General features: G+C 53.8%; 1 non-coding gene and 2 pseudogenes across 1 annotated transcript; all 3 read right to left on the reverse strand.

Annotated features, from left to right (window-relative positions):
• The window catches only part of LOC146868773 (28S ribosomal RNA), a 5,622-nt pseudogene extending 4,851 nt beyond the window's left edge, over positions 1 to 771 (reverse strand).
• A 434-nt stretch (positions 772 to 1,205) lies between these two features.
• On the reverse strand, positions 1,206 to 1,358 carry LOC146868774 (5.8S ribosomal RNA). The gene has a single exon (XR_014968896.1). It is a non-coding gene; the product is annotated as a 5.8S ribosomal RNA (ribosomal RNA).
• A 1,007-nt stretch (positions 1,359 to 2,365) lies between these two features.
• LOC146868775 (18S ribosomal RNA) lies at positions 2,366 to 3,606 on the reverse strand (annotated as a pseudogene).
• Positions 3,607 to 18,422: the final 14,816 nt, after the last annotated feature.

The raw sequence follows: 18,422 nt of genomic DNA on the forward strand, positions 1-18,422 counted from the left end.
CAGTCGCGCTGGGAGCAGGGGGCCCTGACCCCCCTTCAACCGCCCCCCGGATGCCCGGGGTAGGGCGCGGAGGCGGTTGAATCTCCCTTGGCCCCTGCGGACACAGCGAAGCTGCTGCCAGGAGGGCTGTAACACCCTCCACCAGAGTGGAGAGCCCCCTGCCACACCGAAGCCTTCCCAGCCGACCCGGAGCCGGTCGTGGTGCACCGCCGCAGAGGAAATGTGCCATACGGGGGCCGGGTAGGGCCCGGGCTCCGGTTCCGCTGAGCTCCCAGAGCTCCCGGGCCACCGACCTTCCCGCCATGTTGAATCCTCCGGGCGGACTCCACGGACCCCACCTGTTTACCTCTCGACGGTTTCACACCTTGTTGAACTCTCTCTTCAAAGTTCTTTTCAACTTTCCCTTACGGTACTTGTTGGCTATCGGTCTTGCGCCCGTATTTAACCTTATTTAGAGTTTCCCACCCACCTTGGGCTGCATTCCCAAGCAACCTGACTCCAGGAAGACCCGATCCCGGCGCACCAGGGGCCGCTACCGGCCTAACACCGTCTGCGGGGTGAGCCTCGATAAGAAGGACTTGGGCCCCCTGAGCGACGCCGGGGAGTCGGTCTTTTGTACGCCACATTTCCCGCGCCTGCCGCCGGGCGGGGATTCGGCGCTGGACTTTTCCCTCTTCACTCGCCGTTACTGGGGGAATCCTGGTTAGTTTCTTTTCCTCCGCTTAGTAATATGCTTAAATTCAGCGGATCGCCACGTCTGATCTGAGGTCGTAGTCGGAAGAAAAATGCCAGAGCGTCGGGGGGAGCCGCCGGGGGAGGCCAGGCCCCTGTCGGAGTAGGGGCCTGGCGTCCCGGCAGCGCGCGCACCCTCTTTCCCCGGATCGGATCTGGAGGGGGTTAGCCCTCCCCGGGAAGCTGGCCGCAGACGTGGGTGCCCGAGGCGCATGCGTGCGGGCAGCCGGTGGGACACCACAGACAGCCACACGTGGCATGCAGCCAGGCGCCCCGGGGCGGACTGGTCGCCAGGCCCCTTCTCGAGTGCCAGGTGCGCCGACTGCGTACCTCTGTGGCAGGATCCGGCGAGGGACCCTGCCACGGGCGATCAGGGTGGTCTGACCTTGTGGGGGGACGAAGGGGAAGCGGAGCTAACCCTGCGATGGCCCCAGCCGTGTCCCGGGGAAGCCCTGGGGCGATTGACGATCAAGCGACCCTCAGACAGGCAGAGCCCTGGGAGGACCCGGGCCGCAAGGTGCCTTTCGAAGTGTCAATGATCAATGTGTCCTGCCATTCACACTAATTCTCGCAGCTAGCTGCGTTCTTCATCGACGTGCGAGCCGAGTGATCCACCGCCAAGAGTCACTGGCAACTTTTCGAAAACGTTCACCCACATATCGGCGCAGGAGAGGTGGGAGGAAGACAACGCCGTCCATCCACTGCCCGCCCGGCGAGACAGCCTGGGCGCTCCGTTCAAGGCTTCCCCTCTGGGAGTCAGACTGCACCATTGGGAGAAAAATACATTACCAGGTGCTCTGCCCGAGAGTCCCCCCCATCCATCCACGGGCGAGGGAAGGGGTTCCTGGAACGACGGGAGCAGGCAGCCCCGCAGCCACCAGTCCCTCCTGGAGTAACCAGGAGGGACCATGCGAGTCTTTAAACCCCTCAGCCCGGCCGCACGGGACCAGGCCAAACCGGGTATCTGACAACGAGGGAGGGTCGCTCCACCTGCACATCAGCCGTCCGTCGCCGGGCAGCACTGAGCCATGCCAGTGGGCTGGCTTTTTTCAGCTCACCCCACACTTGCCCGGGTCGGAGGTGCCAGAAGGGAAGAGCAAGGCAGCTCCCCATCCCGCACACCTCCCACTGAGAGGAGTCGGGGGTCCCCTCGCAGGCCCTCGGTCCCTTCTCTTCCAGGCCCACCCTGCCTCACAAGAAGGGCCACTCTTCGGTCGCCCAGATCCCGGTGGAGCCGGGACAGTGGGCGCCAGAGAGCCCAGCTGGCTGCAGGGCCTTTCGAGGGAGGGTGTTACCAGCCCGATGATGCACTGCCATTCGGTTCCCCCCACCGCGGGGGTCATGCTGGGTGAGCTTGGGTTCCATCTCGGGAGGGTGTACTGCTTCGACCCTCCCAGAGAGGGACAGGGGCTGCCCCCTGTCCCCGGTCCCTTGCGTGTTGGTCGTGTCCACCCCAGTGGAAGAGGCCCCCCGAAGGCCCGGTCCTCAACCGAGCACCCCATGCGGCCACGGACCGCTCCGCCGGCCGGGGCGTGCCAGGGCAGGGCCGGGCCCTATGCCTATGGTGTGTGCTTGCAGGAGGCAGCCAAGGGCTTCGGGCTGGCACCATTTGTCGCTCGGGCTGCTCCGCCGTTAATGATCCTTCCGCAGGTTCACCTACTTTTACTTTCTCTAGATAGTCAAGTTTGATCGTCTTCTTGGCGCTCCGCCAGGGCTGTTGCTGACCCTGGTGGGGCTGATCCGAGGACCTCACTAAACCATACAATCAGTGGTAGCGACGGGCAGGGTGTACAAAGGGCAGGAACTTAATCAATGCAAGCTTATGACCCGCACTTACTGGGAATTCCTTGTTCATGGGAAATAATTGCAATCCCCAATCCATATCACGAACGGGGTTCAGCGGGTTAACCGCACCTGTTGGCGAAGGGTAGACACACACTGATCCATTCAGTGTAGCGCGCATGCAGCCCTGGACATCTAAGGGCATCAAAACCTGTTATTGCTCAATCTCGCGTGGCTGAACGCCACTTGTCCCTCTAAGAAGTTGGGCACTGACCGCTGGGGGTCACGTAACTAATTAGCATGGAGGAGTCTCGTTCGGTATCGGATTTAACCAGACAAACCGCTTCACCAACTAAGAACGGCCATGAACCACCACCCACAGAATCGAGAAAGAGCTATCAATCTGTCAATCCTTTCTGTGTCCGGCCCGGGTGAGGTTTCTCGTGTTGAGTCAAATTAAGCTGCAGGCTTCACTCCTTGTGGTGCCGTCAATTCCTTTAAGTTTCAGCTTTGCAACCATACTCCCCCCGGAACCCAAATACTTTGGTTTCCCGGAAGCTACTTGGCGGGTCATGGGAATAACGCCGCCGGACCGCTGGTTGGCATTGTTTATGGTCGGAACTACGACGGTATCTGATTGTCTTCGAACCTCCGACTTTCGTTCTTGATTAATGAAAACATTCTTGCCAAATGCTTTCATTTTGGTTCGTCTTGCGCCGGTCCAAGAATTTCACCTCTAGCGGCACAATACGAATGCCTCCGGCCGTCCCTCTTAATCATGGCCCCAGTTCCGAAAACCAACAAAATAGAACCGGAGTCCTATTCCATTATTCCTAGCTGAAGTATTCAGGCAACCGGCCTGCTTTGAACACTCTAATTTTTTCAAAGTAAACGCTTCGGACCCCCAGGACACGTCGGCATGTATTAGCTCTAGAATTACCACAGTTATCCAAGTAACAGATGGAGCGATCAAAGGAACCATAACTGGTTTAATGAGCCATTTGCAGTTTCACTGTACCGGCCGTGTGTACTTACACGTGCATGGCTTAATCTTTGAGACAAGCATATGCTACTGGCAGGATCAACCAGGTAGCCGCACCTGCTGACAGGGTGGGTTCGGGGGGCCCGCGTGCCCATCTCCCCGACCGGACAACCTTTGCACACCCCTCCCTCTTGGGAGCCTGCTGGGGGAAGGAGCCCACCCGCCTGGGCGGGAGGGCTCACTGGAGGGGTGGAGAGGTGCGGTCACATGGTCACCGGCGGGCCCAGCCGTCTCCCCCGGAAGGGAGAGGTGGGCCGAGGCGCAGCCTAAGCAAGACGCAGGGTTGCCGGAGCCTGGCGGTGGCAGCACCCCTCGGAACGGTCATTCCGAGCTGCTGTGGAAATGTGCTGGGCGGAGAGGGGTGACACTGTGGCGCACGGGGCCTACGAACCTGCTGGGCAGCAGCATCCGAGGGTCTGGCCCCACCCGACCCCTTCCGCTCGGGTCAGACCACTGGGGGACAAGAGCTGCCGGGGCCACTCAGCCTTTTCTCTGCTGGGTAGGGTGAAGGGCCAGGCGGCAGGCCCTCGAATCGGACGGTCCATGCGGGAAGGAAGCTCCTTGCTTGAAACAACAGCCGAGGCTGGCCAAGCAGTCCATCCCTAAACGGACCGAGAGTGCCCAATCGATCTGAGTACGGCCAAGGCATCCCCTGGCAGGCTGCCCTGCGCGGGGGGTTGCGGCTTCAAATCCCTGCCTGCTCCCGGGGTGAGCAGGCTCAAAGGAAAGGCCCATCAGGAAGGGGCTGAGAGGCAGGTGCTTACCCGAGCCCCTGGGGGCCCCGGCGGGTGGGCCCGGGTGCTGCCTTCCCCTGTCTCAGAATCGCCGGACCTCACGGAGGTCTGACTGAGCAAACTCAGAGAAAAAGGACCATCGAGAAGGGGCTGAGAGGCAGGTGCGTACCCGGGCCCCTGGGGGCCCCGGCGGGCAGGCCCGGTTGCTGCCTTCCCCTGTCTCAGAATCGCCTGACCGCACGGAGATCTGACTGAGCAAACTTGGAGAAAAAGGACCATCGGGAAGGGGCTGAAAGGCAGGTGTGTCCCCGGGCCACTGGGGGCCCCGGCGGGCAGGCCCGGGTTCTGCCTTCCCCTGTTTTGAAATCGCTGGACCTCACGGAGGTCTGACTGACCCTCTCCGTAGTAATCCGGAGGAAAATTACCCCCCTTTCTTGTAATCGGTGCACACGAAGTAACAGAGGGGACCCAAGGAGCGAATGTACCTTACCTCTTGGAGCCCTCGCTAGAATCGGGGACTTCCAGGCAAGCCTGGCCATCTGGTCACCCAGTTGGAAAGCATTGCGTGCGACCAGATGGCCGAGGGGATTGGTGCAACCAGATGGCCGAGGGGATCGGTGCGACCAGATGGCCGAGGGGATCGGTGCGACCAGATGGCTGAGGGGATGGTGCGACCAGATGACCGAGGGGAAAGGTGCGACCAGATGGCCGGGCTCGAAAGGGAAGCCATCTGGTCGCTCTGTGCCCCAACGAAAGAGTGAGCGGGCGCCGGGGCATGGGGGACCGGAGGCCCAGGGCCCCAGCTGGACCCCAGCCATGGAGGCTGAGAGGGGGACCTGACGGGCCCTCCAACCCGGGGCCCGCAGACACCTTGACAAGCAGGGGAGGCCTGCACAGGACCGGCGGACCCCTGTCCTGGGCCCTTGCTGGAACAGCAAGCCGGGGGACGGGGCCCAGGGCCGGAGCACCCGACCCGGGGCCCGATGGGGCCCCTGGAGCTAGCTGGGGCTCCCAGGCCCAGAGGCACAGGGGAAGCCTCCCCGGGCCTGCTGGACACCATCCAGGACACCCTGCCATGCAGCAGGACCGAGGACAGAGCCCGGGGTGGGCTGCCCTCCCCGGGGCCCTCAGGGTCCCTGGTTGGAGCTCCTGAACCCAGCCAAGCAAGGGGAGGCTCCTCGGGCACAACGGAACCCTGTCCTGGGCCTTTGGCAGTGCAGCAGGCTGGGGGTCAGGGCCCAGGGCCGGAGCACCCAACCCGGGGACCGACGGGGCCCCTGGACCCAGCCGGTGCTCCCAGGCCCAGAGGTGCAGGGGAAGCCTCCCCGGGCCCACCAGCCACGATCCCAGGCATCCTGCCATGCAGCAGGACTGAGGACAGAGCCCGGGGTAGGGAGGCCGCCTTCCCTGGGGCACTCAGGGGCCCCGGCCGGAGCTCCTGAACCCAGCCAAGCAAGGGGAGGCTCCCTGGGCACTACGGAACCCTGTCCTGGTCCTTTGGCAGGACGGCAGGCCGGGGGACAGCTCCCAGGCCCCTGCCGGGGCTCCCAGGCCCCAGCCGGGGCTCCCAGGCCCAGAGGCATAGGGGAAGCCTCCCTGGGCCCGCCGGACCCCGTCCCGGGCACCCTGCCACGCGACAGGACCGAGTACGGAGCCCAGGGTGGGGAGGCCGCCCTCCCTGGGGCCCTCAGGGACCCCGGTCGGAGCTCTTGAACCCAGCCAAGCCATGGGAGGCTCCCTGGGCACAACAGAACCCCGTCCTGGGCCTTTGGCAGTGCGGCAGGCTGAGGGACGGGGCCCAGGGCTGGAGCACCCGACCCGGGGACCAACGGGGCCCCTGGACCCAGCCGGTGCTCCCAGGCCCAGAGGTGCAGGGGAAGCCTCCCCGGGCCCACCAGACACGATCCCAGGCATCCTGCCATGCAGCAGGACTGAGGACAGAGCCCAGGGTAGGGAGGCCGCCTTCCCCGGGGCACTCAGGGGCCCCGGCCGGAGCTCCTGAACCCAGCCAAGCAAGGGGAGGCTCCCTGGGCACAACGGAACCCTGTCCTGGTCCTTTGGCAGGACGGCAGGCGGGGGACAGGGCCCAGGGCTGGAGCTCCTGACCCGGGCCCAGCGGGGCCCCTAGACCCAGCCGGGGCTCCCAGGCCCAGAGGCGCAGGGGAAGCCTCCTCGGGCCCGCCGTACCCCGTCCCGGGCACCGTGCCACGTAGTAGGACCGAGAGCGGAGCCTGGGATGGGGAGCCCATCCTCCCCAGGGCCCTTAGGGGCCCCGGCTGGAGCTCCTGAACCCAGCCAAGCAAGGGGAGGCTCCCCAGGCACAACAGAACCCCGTCCCAGGCCTCTGGCAGAGTGGCAGGCTGGGGGACAGGGCCCAGGGCCGGAACTCCCGACCCGGGACCCGGCAGGCCCCTGGACCCAGCCGGGGCTCCCAGGCCCAGAGGTGCAGGGGAAGCCTCCCCAGGCCCGCCGGACCCCATCCTGTGCACCCTGCCACGCGGCAGGACCGAGGACAGAGCCCAGGGTGGGGAGGCCATCCTCACCGGGGCCCTCAGGCTCCCCAGCCAGAGCTCCTGAACCCAGCCAAGCTAGGGGAGGTTCCCCAGGCACAACAGAACTCCGTCCCAGGCCTTTGGCAGAGCGGCAGGCCAGAGGACGGGGCACAGGGCCGGATCACCTGTCCCTAGTAATCCAGAGGAAGGCTACCCCCTTTATCTGGTAACCTGTGCACACCGCAAGACTGAGGGGACCCTAGGCGCGGATGCGCCCGACCTCCTGGAGCCCTGGCTTGGATCGGGGAGGCAAATGAGCCCTCATTGGGACTTCCACGGTGGCCCGGCCATCTGGTCGCCCCATTGGAAAGCATTGCGTGCGACCAGATGGCCGAGGGGAAAGGTGCGACCAGATGGCCGAGACCAAAAGGATGCCTATCTGCCTGCCCCAAGCAGAGCGTTTGCGGTAGGGCTCCCGCCTGCCCACGCAGGGCTGGGGGGCTCCGTGTCCCGGGGGGCTTGGGGACCCCGGCTGGGCCTCAGACACGGGGAGGACCACCGGAGCTCTCGGGCCTGGATGCCCGGGGTAGGACTGCCCGGGACCCATGGAGCCACACTGCAGGCCGGAGGAGGGAACCCTCCGGACGGAGGGGAGGTGTTGTCCGGGCATAGCCCATCTGGTCCCCGGCAAAGAACCGCCAGCCCGGGAGAGGTGTTCCGGCATAGCCTGCCCCTACTAATCCGGGGGAAATCTACCCCTCTTTCTGGGAACCCGAGTGTACCGTGAGACTCAGGGGACCCTGGGCGCAAATGTGCCTGACCTCCTGGAGCCCTGTCTGGGATCCGAGAGGCAAATGAGCCCTCATCGGGACTTCCAGGGCAACCCGGCCATCTGGTCGCCCCATTGGAAAGCATTGCGTGCGATCAGATGGCCGAGGGGAAAGGTGAGACCAGATGGCCGGGATCTAAAGGACTCCCATCTGCCCGCCCCGATCCTTCTCTGTAGCGCTCCCGCCTGCCCATGCAGGGCTTGGGGGCTCCGCGTCCCGGGGGCTCAAGGACCCCGGCTGGGCCTCAGGCACGGGGGGGACCACTGGAGCTTTCGGGCCCGGACGCCCAGGGGAGGAGTGCCCGGGACCCATGGAGCCTGTCCCGGGCACTTTGCCACGTCGTGGGCCGGAGGAGGGAGCCCCCGGACAGAGGGGAGGTGTTGTCCGGGCATAGCCCATCTGGTCCCCAGCAAAGAACCGCCAGCCCGGGAGGGGTGTTCCGGCAAACCCTGCCCTAGTAATCCGGAGGAAGGCTACCTCTCTTTCTGGGAACCTCTGCGCACCACCAGACTCAGGGGATCCTAGGTGCGGAGGCCCCTGACCTCCTGGAGCCCTGGCTGGGATCGGGGAGGCGAATGAGCCCTCATTGGGACTTCCAGGCCCGCCCAGCCATCTGCTTGCCCCATTGGAAAGCATTGCGTGCGACCAGATGGCCGAGGGAATTGGTGCGACCAGATGGCCGGGACCAAAATAACGCCAATCTGCCTGCCCCGAGCCTTCGCGGGAGGGCTCCCGCATGCCATTGCAGGGCTCGGGGACTGCAGGGTTCGGGGGGGGGCTCGGAGACCGCACGCTGGGCCTCAGGCATGGGGAGGCCCGCAGGCGCTCCTGGGGCCCAGACGCCAGGGGGAGGACTACCCGGCACCCCTGGAGCCCGTCCCGGGCACTTTGCCACGCCGTGGGCTGGAGTAGAGAGCCCCCGGATGGAGGGGAGGTGTCATCCGGGCCCAGCCCATCTGGTCCCCGGCTGAGAACTGCCAGCCCGGGAGGGGTGTCCTGGCATACCCTGCCCCTAGTAATCCAGAGGAAGGCTACCCCTCTTTCTGGGAACCTGTGCGCACCGAGAAACTCAGGGGACCCTCGGCCAGGATGTGCCTGACCTCCTGGAGCCCTGGCTGGGATCGGGGAGGCGAATGAGCCCCCATCAGGACTTCCATTGCATGCGACCAGATGGCCGAGTGAGGTTCTGTAATTCTCGAGTCTGACTCCATTTTGTTTAGTGCCACCATTTTGTGTTGCCCTCACGTAGGCCTGTGAAGGTAGCCTGGCGAATAAAGTGGCCTGGACTTCTTAGTTCATGTATACATTAACTAGGTTTCTTTTTGACTCTGAAATGAACTGTAAGAAACTGACCTCTGCACCTGAAACTGACCCCGCAAAGCCAATTTCCCTGATCGATCTTTGTCTGAGATTGCCAATCAATGTTCAGGACATCGTTAACTTTTAGTTTCCTTGCACATGCCTTATCTTGTTCAGCATCTGTTACCGTTTCTTTTTTTATGTTTCTTCATTACATGGGTTATACTTTCAATTATAGGTTTGTCCGGCTTGTGGAGATTGAATTTGGGACATTCCTAAAAATTAACTTTTGGGTTGGGATACTGTAAATTGAGTTTTTGTTATGTGACACTTTGTTTGAAAATGTACCTTATTGGCTAGAATTTTGTGCAGTGGGTGTACATTTATAATGTGAATATTGGGTATAAAAGGAGACGTCTCGCCTTAGTAAAATGAGCAGTCTCCTAAGAATTTACACCGTGATGTATTTCTAGGATCACTGTTACTAGCTGCAGCTAATAAACTTGGTCTCTGATGCCATCCAGAAGTATTCCATGTCTCTGTATACCAAGACAGGTGAACTCGAAGATCTTAGGCGTGCCCCTGACGCCGCTGGGTTAAACCCCGGTTCTTCAACTGGCGCCCAACGTGGGGCGACGTCAGCGGTACTGGTCCAAGATTGTGAGGAGCCCCGTGAGGAAATTCTGGAGGACGGCCGCCACTTCATCGACCCCTGCATGTCGACGTGGACCGAAGGTTTTTTTTCTGCGAGGCTTCCCCTTTCCGACGGCTGCGAAGGACTGCTGCCCTGACTGTCGCCCTGTCTTGGACCCTCTTGTGATGATTTGTAAGGCGAGACGTTAGGCGGTCTTCTGGTGGCGTGACAGACATTTTGGTTAAGTATAAGTGGGTCGCTCCCACGACTTTGTTTTGTTTCTTGGTTTTGATTCGGCCATTGCAATAGTCGAAGCCGGGGGGTTCGTATATTTGCGAGTGTATCATTTTTGATAACCCCTTGAAGTTTGAAGCAAGACTAGTGAGCTAAAAGATGCCTGGTTTTAGCAAATTTAGGAAATGGTTTTGTTGTAGATGTAATAGGGATTCCCGATTGGAGGACTCGTGTCCGATACCTCCGGTGGAACTCCAACTTATGAGCTCTATTCAAAGCATGGTGTAGGTCCCATTACCTTTAATGAAGTATGGGTCCGTTATACAAGGAAAGATGGTGTTTTACGATGGCCCCAACATGGTAGTTTTGAATGAGATGTTTTAGATAACCTAGAAGTTGCGCTATTTAAGAAGAAAGCCCGGCCGGCGATGTTTGACTCTTTCCGCCTTTGGCGTAAGGAAGCCAAACAGCGAGAAATTAAGCAAGCTAAGAGAGATAGGAAGGAAAGGAATATATCGGTAATGCAAGCTGCTAGGCAGTTTAAGGAAGATGAAGAAGATCGTGCGATTGAAGTGTCAGATAGACAACATTGCATGGCCATTGACAAATTTTACCCGGCTTTGCCACCTCCCCTTTCAAATGTGACTGTAGACCCTGAAAAGGATCCTTTGATGTCACATTTACTGAGATTCCCACCCCCTTATGTGCAGGGTGCTACTGCACCTCCGTTACCTCCAGTTGTTGCACCCCTTGTTGTCGTTCAACCCCCTGTTGTTGTTCAGCTACCCGTTGCTTCACAGGTGGTTCTTCCTCCCCCGGCGCAGCCCCCTCCAGGGCCGCCAGCCTTGCCACCAGCCTTGCCTCAAACTCCTTTGCCTTACACTCCTTTATCTTCGACTTCTCTTATTTCTGTTCTTACGTCTCTGTCACCTCAAACCACTTTGTCTCCTGTCCTCATGTCAACTTCTTCTCCTTCTGCTCGGCAACGAATGACTGAGACTGTCACTAGTCTTTAGTCTCCTTTCTTTGGGTCACTGAATATGACCCCTGTTTCTGAACGTAAGCAGAGACGTAGTCAGCTCCCTGGTCCCGAAGAGCGGGCAGTGTTAGATCTCCTTGCTCGTAGATGGGTTTTGAATACCTCCAAGTACAGTCCACAAGTGGTTATGGATATCTTCCTACAGTGGGAGGCACCAAAACAAAGGTATGTTTTTGATGTCATGTGTTCCTTCCTTCGTCAGGAGTGGGAAGATAATTAGTTGGATTCAATTCCACTGGAATTGCTTAATGTTCAGTCTGAATTTGCTAAAGGGACGATAGTGGGTTCCGATGTTGAGAAAGCGGTAGAGACACTACTCACTTTTAGGTCTAGACTTCCACCTCAGTCATTGTTCGAACCTGACCCTTCTATTAGGAGAAAAGTGAAGCAGTATCCTATGAGAGAGGTTCCCCCTGTATGGAGAGAGGCAGTTGTGGCTGATGCCGCTCATGGTATTGTGGCTGCACCGGCTCATTTTCAGGGAGTGTGGGTGCATGTCCCTTGGAAGAGAGCTGAGGTCCTGGCTCTTAAGCAGACTTTGCCTGACCCCCGTAAAAATCCTGCTGGTTATTATAAGGAGTTTTCTCAGACAGTTGATGCATGTGTTATGAATTTAGCTGACATAGATATGTTGATGGGTAATGTAGTTCCTCAACCCTTGTGGGCGAAGATCCGTCACGAGGATCACGCGCCAGAGTTAGGAGATACGTGGGTTAATATTACTGCTGCAGATGGTCGGCAGGTAGGTGGTGCAAAACCTGAACCCTTAGTTGCAGAACTACCTGGTAGGATTATTAATTTAATGAAAACTATGATGCCTCCTCTGCATGTGAATTGGGACAAGTTAGCAGCATGCAAACAAAAGAAAGATGAGAGTGTGTCTGATTTCTTCACTAGGTTTGAGGAAACATTCATTGATCATAGTGGTCAGGATATGAGTACAGAAGGTGGTCAGAGGTTGTTTGTAGATAAGTTTGTTTTTAATTTACTTCCTGAACTTTCTAATAAGTTAAAGGACTCTGAGAGTTCATGGGCTGTTTCTTCTTCGGCTCAGATGTTGGCTACTGCGCAATACTATGAGAATAGAGATAAAGATGAGAAGGATAAAGTAGAGAAGAAGACTAGAGAATTAAAAACGAAAGTTCTTCTGCAGCAGGCTTATCCGCCTCTCCCTAATCAGCGTCAGTTTCAGCAACCTTCCCAGTTTCAGCAACCCCCACAGTTTATTTCTTACTTCCCATGGTACGAAAATTCGGCATGGACAATTAGTGAGTGAACTTCTTGAATCACTTCCTTTGCCGACCCAAATTGCGATAGTGAAGTGTAGTGCGCATAAGAAGGTTACGGATGATGTGGGTCAAGGGAATGCGTTTGCAGATGAAGTAGCGAGAGAAACGGCGAAAGATGTGACGAGTCGGATGTATGTTGCAGGTCCTGCCAGATGGGTTGTGGAAGGAGGAATGTGTGAAGATACAACAGAAAGTGTGAAGATGATTCAGGCAGAAGCTACTGAGAAAGAATTGAGTATGTGGAGAGAGAGTACGGGATATGTAAGTTGTTGGCTCCGGTATGGCAGAATGGTGGAATTCCTAAGTGTGCTGAGAATTTGGTTAAACACTGCATGATTTGCTTGATGCATAATCCTGGAAAGGGAACCCCAACTCCAGCGGGTCATTTTGCTCCTCCAACGTATCCATTCGAGGTGCTGCAGATAGACTATATTCATATGGAAAGATGCAATAACTTGAAGTATGTCCTTGTGGTTGTTTGTGCCTTTTCCAGATGGATAGAGGCCTACCCCCTAAAGGATAATACTGCCTTGTCTACAGCCAAGGTTTTGCTCAAAGAATTCTTTCCCAGATATGGCTTGCCGAGGATGGTATGGAGTGATAATGGAAGTGAATTCGTGGGTCAGATTATGCAGAAAATGTGTGCAGGTCTGGGTATCAGGCAAAAGTTTCACGCTGCGAATCACCCCCGGTCAGCAGGCCTGGTCGAGTGCTATAATGGCACTCTGAAGCTGAAGTGGGCCAAGGTGCAAGCAAGCTCTGGTCTTACATGGCCCGATGCCTTACCATTGGCACTTTTGTCCACGAGAACGACAGTACATTCTCTTAGCCCATACAAGATTGTTTTTGGACACCCGGCGAATGTCTGGGGTGTGCCGAGGCCTAAGAAGTACAGTGATATCGAGTACCCTATGTTGGTTGACTACTTACATGATTTGACTGCTAAATTGCGTGTTCTTTACCAACAGGTCCATGACACTTTGCCTTCAGTTTCTGTAGACGTAGGCCACACGATTCAACCTGGCTACTGGGTTCTAACCAAGAATTTCCAGAGGTCAAAGAACTTGGAACCAAAAAGGAACGGTCCATACCAAGTCCTGTTATCAACTCGGACTGCTATTAAGGTGTTCGGCAAGAAAAACTGGGTACATGGTACCCATTGTAAGAAGATACCTTTGCCCTTACCGTACGATAAGTGGGTCCGGGAAGGTGTTGCCAATTCCGAGAGTGAAAGGGTTCCGAGATTTGTACCTTTTAGCGATGCACATCTGGAATGGACTCAGTCAGAACGTGCGGATGATAAAGTCTTGCAAGAATCTGTGCCGACCTGTTTGAGACTTGATACTACGCACCCAGAGACACTCTTTCAGGATCAAACTGTGCCTGCTAAAGAACGCTACAACTTAAGGTCTAAAAAAGACAAATAAAATTTGAATTTTTTTGTGAATTACACTCCTTCAGACAAGAGACTATTTTTCTTTTTCTTTTTCGAACCACCATCCGGGTTCAGCTGCAGGGTCGCGGTATAAGAACTTGAGGGGTGGCCCGCATATTGACGAAAGGTCTGCGGTTCTAGGGACGTCTAGGACGCCTGGACGCACACTTGAGTGAAGAAGGAAAATTGCCGCGAGCAGCACGTTAGAGGATGGAGTCTGTTGTAACTGAAAGAGATGTTGAGAGAATAGTTCTTAAGACAAGATTTTGTACATTGATACATAGCAAATGTTTTATAATATTGTGCTTTTTGATGTTTTTAAGTATCACATTAGCTTGTGTGGGTTGGACTGTCTATGCTACACAACAGACATCTGCACCCACCTCCCAACCTATGCTTTCTTTCACTACTGTTTCTTTGCACCAGTTTTATATGTTAACTGAACATGAACAGACAAGGAGATCAGAATTTGTCAACAACTCGTTTATACAGTTGTTGCATCAGCATCAGTTAGTAGTAAATACCACTAATTGTTGGGTTTGTGGTCTTATGCCTCATACGACAGATAAAGGTATGCCATATTTGGTTTTGCCTTTTTCTTTTAATGGGTCTGTGTGGGCTTTTCAGACCATGTTTATCTATGCAAATGAGGTACGCCCCTTACGTTCCCTTAAAGATAACTCGAGCAATAGTGCCTTAATAAGGGGAATAGTAGCTATGATCCGAGATATTGATGCATATAATGCTATCCCTAAGGATGAGGTGCAGGCTTATGTTGGTTGGAACGTGACTGGATATAGTACCAGTTTGACAGAGAAGGAGAGACGAAAAAGGTCTCCCCCTATTTGGATTGTACCCTACCGAGGCCACTTTTGTTTTCAAGGTAATAGTCGGAATCCGAAAGCTCAGCTAGGTAAGAGTGTGTGTGCTCAAACCTATGTCTATTCATCTCGGACTTCTCCACAGTTTGTGCCAGCTAAAGGCACATATTTTGTTTGTCATGACAGAGACTACACATGGTTGCCACCTGATTTTTCAGGAACGTGTTATGTGGCGTTTCTACTTCCCCCTACATACACTACTGCTTCAGACTATCATAGAACGAGATATGGTAGAGGTGTCTTCAATAAGGAAGATACCGCAGCACACGAAGTAGGAGATTTCTTCAAGGGCTTCTTGCCCTTTTGGGGTCCTATTATGAATAGTAGGCATATTCGACAGCTTGTCCGCGTTGTTGAAGCTACTAATAATGAGACAGCAGGTGCTCTTAGTAATGTTACAGCTGAGCTTCAAGCGGACCGCCTTATGACTTTGCAGAAACGTATGGTATTCGACATCATACTTGCAGATTGAGGAGGAGTATGTAAATTGATTGGATCCAGTTGCTGTGTTTACATACCAGATAATGCCCCTACAGTGTACCAAGCCATCTCTAGGTTGTATAAAATCTCTGAGTCTATCCATGTAGACGAAGGAGACTGGTCATTGACGGGATGGTTTTGGGGACTGCTGTCCAAATGGGGATGGAAGATTTTGACATTCCTTGGTATTGTTTTAACCATCCTTTTCTCTTGTTGTCTTTGCATCCAGTGTGGTCCCGCCATTTGTAGTCTTTGTGCTACTATGTGTGTTCGGAGACCTGTCCTGAGAGAAGTAGAGAATAATAAGATGATGCTACAGCAACACCTTGATGACCTAATGAATATCAACATAGACCTAGATTCAGATTAACATGAGTCTTAGGTTATTGCCTACGAAATGGCGAAAGGAGTTTCTGAGGTTCTGTAATTCTCGAGTCTGACTCTGAACTGTAAGAAACTGACCTCTGCACCTGAAACTGACCCCGCAAAGCCATTTGCCCTGATCGATCTTTGTCTGAGATAGCCAATCAATGTTCAGGACATCGTTAACTTTTAGTTTCCTTGCACATGCCTTATCTTGTTCAGCATCTGTTACCGTTTCTTTTTTTATGTTTCTTCATTACATGGGTTATGCTTTCAATTATAGGTTTGTCCGGCTTGTGGAGATTGAATTTGGGACATTCCTAATAATTAACTTTTGGGTTGGGATACTGTAAATTGAGTTTTTGTTATGTGACACTTTGTTTGAAAATGTACCTTATTGGCTAGAATTTTGTGCAGTGGGTGTACATTTATAATGTGAATATTGGGTATAAAAGGAGACGTCTCGCCTTAGTAAAATGAGCAGTCTCCTGAGAATTTACACCGTGGTGTATTTCTAGGATCACTGTTACTAGCTGCAGCTAATAAACTTGGTCTCTGATGCCATCCAGAAGTATTCCGTGTCTCTGTATACCAAGACAGGTGAACTCGAAGATCTTAGGCGTGCCCCTGACGCCGCTGGGTTAAACCCCGGTTCTTCACGAGGGGATTGGTGCGACCAGATGTTCGGGACAGAAAGGACTCCCATCTGCCCGCCCGAGCTTAGCCATAGCGGTAGGGTTCCCACCTGCCCTTGCAGGTCTCCGGGTTCTGCATCAGGGACCCTTGTCCCGGGCAGATGGATACTTAGCAGGCCGCAGGACAGGGGCTCCCAAACCCCATGTCCTGACCGAAACCCAGGCCCCGGTGCCGGTCCCTGCTTCTCAACCCAGCAAGGCCGGGGAGATCAGGGAGCCTGCCCGGGCACGAGGGACCCCGTCCCAGGCACACAGACCCTCAGGACGTGCGCTCGTTTTCCACACATTTTTTCAAATATTCTGCATGGTGGCGCTACGCCAATTCCGCCCAGCCCTACACGAAATCACTGTATAGAACTGCACAAACACAAGTCTTATGCACAGAGCACAAAGTGCACAGAGTCCTAAAACCAATAAAAATGAATTTAGCAAAAACTATGAGGAGTGAAGGCAAAACGTTCGGGGATGATCCAGCAGAAAGGGCCATTTCCAACACCCAGGTTTAAAAGTCTTTCTAAATCAGTGTTTGCATCAAAATAAATGGGTGGATGCATTGGAAAAACCATGCTCCACCAATATGTAACGCCTACCAGATGCAAGCAATGCAAGGCAGCAGTATTGATTATGTTGATCTATTTTGTATTTTGTGGAGCTTAGTAAATGCCCCAAAATTATTTTGTATCAGGGCTGCGCCGCAAAAGTGATGTAACCCCAACACAATATCGTAGTAAATCTGGGCTAGAATCTCTAGTGCAAAATTAAATACATCTAAAAAGCTGTTAGATTGCAAAAAGATTTTAGATGTAGTTTAAAACAAATTAGTTTAAAAAAATGAGCAGTACAAACTTGCAGTTTGATTCTAACTTTTCTATAATTACCCAATGAGTGCAAAGAATAAACATGTTGCCATAAATATCTCTTTCTTGTCAATGGGGAGAGGATGTAGCCTTATGGCTAGAGCGGTTGACCTGGAAGCTGGGGAACTGGGTTTGAGTCACAGCAACAATGCTAAACCATCCTGTGATTCCGGGCAAATCACTTAATCTCCCCGAGCTTAACAAAAATGAATGTGCCCTTCTGTAGCGAAACTGGTGCTCATGTAAAGCGGTCTGATACCTGATTTCTCGGGTCTAGTTTTCGCTATATAAAACTCAAAATAATAAAATAAAAAATAATAATAAAAAAAATGTCCAGATAGAAAAACAGTGCAGAGAAAGAAAAGCAAAGTTTTATTGTTCATTTTTTAAACAGCTGCTTTAATGTTGCTCCATGACCTGACCTGCCGCTTCACTAGGCTGCTGGCCCTGGCAAGAGGGGTAGTGACTCAGATTTCAACTGTAATCATTTATTGCATTGGAGTTCTGATGTCATTTCATTATAATCGGCGGCTGGGTGCATCACAAGTCGCCGATTATAAAGAAATTAGAGACACCGCTTTATGTGATTGCAGAATGGTCCCAGGCATTGTTGTTGCTTTTAAACTGTGTGAGCTGCAGAGCACGTGAACAAGCCCAACCATCATAATGTCATAATATTACATTGTTAATATTAACAGAAATCATGGGACATTAATGTCAAACTGTTATTGACTTCATCGAATGTTCAATATACCCCTAATCGACAGAATTACACTATTTCCTCAATTCAGAAGCGTTAAAAACCCAAACAAATGATGTCATGTAATACCAGATATCTTGGGGTCGAATTCGCGCTAAATAAAAAATATATAAAATGTAACAAGTGACATCGTTGCCCCCATCGTGACGTTACAAATCCCGAGCCCTCGACATGGCATTATGTATGTAATACACGGATCCAATGTGCACGTCCTATCTTTAAATATGTTCAGCTGGACTAAAATGTTTAGAGTAGGGATGAGTGACCACAGTGATCACCTACCCCTAGAAACCACAATAAGAGTAAATTCTCAACTAGGAAAAGAATCATACAAAGGCCCTTGCTTGGAAGTCACGTCTAATTTACGGCGGCTACGATGTAACCTTGATAACATCGGGTCAGTAAGCACGATAGCTAAAAATCTTTTTACTCAAACAGTCAATCCCTCACACCAAGCGTCGGATAACTGGCAAAGCTTCCTTACAAAAATTAGCGAGAAACTGATAAAAAACTCGCCAAACCTGTTATGTCAGGGGAAGGGAGCCCCAAATAAAAATCTAGTAACTTTGGAAATGAAGACTCAAAAACGGTTAATAAATCAAACATTAAGACTGCTTTGAAAGGATCAAACAAATTGCAGTTTGCGTATAGTCCTACAGACAGCAAAAAAATACCTAAAACGGATGAAATGGGAAAAAAGGAAGGAACAGAATGATGAACTATGGGCAAAACTCCACTACGAAGGGAAGCAGAAAAACAGTTCGAAGTTCTGGCAAATGGTTAAAAAAAAAAAAAAAATAATAAATAAATAACCCAGATCATCGGGGTCAAAACTCCCATATAC

The sequence above is a fragment of the Triturus cristatus genome, chromosome 1_2, assembly GCF_964204655.1.
Source record: "Triturus cristatus chromosome 1_2, aTriCri1.1, whole genome shotgun sequence".
Lineage (NCBI taxonomy): Eukaryota > Metazoa > Chordata > Amphibia > Caudata > Salamandridae > Triturus > Triturus cristatus.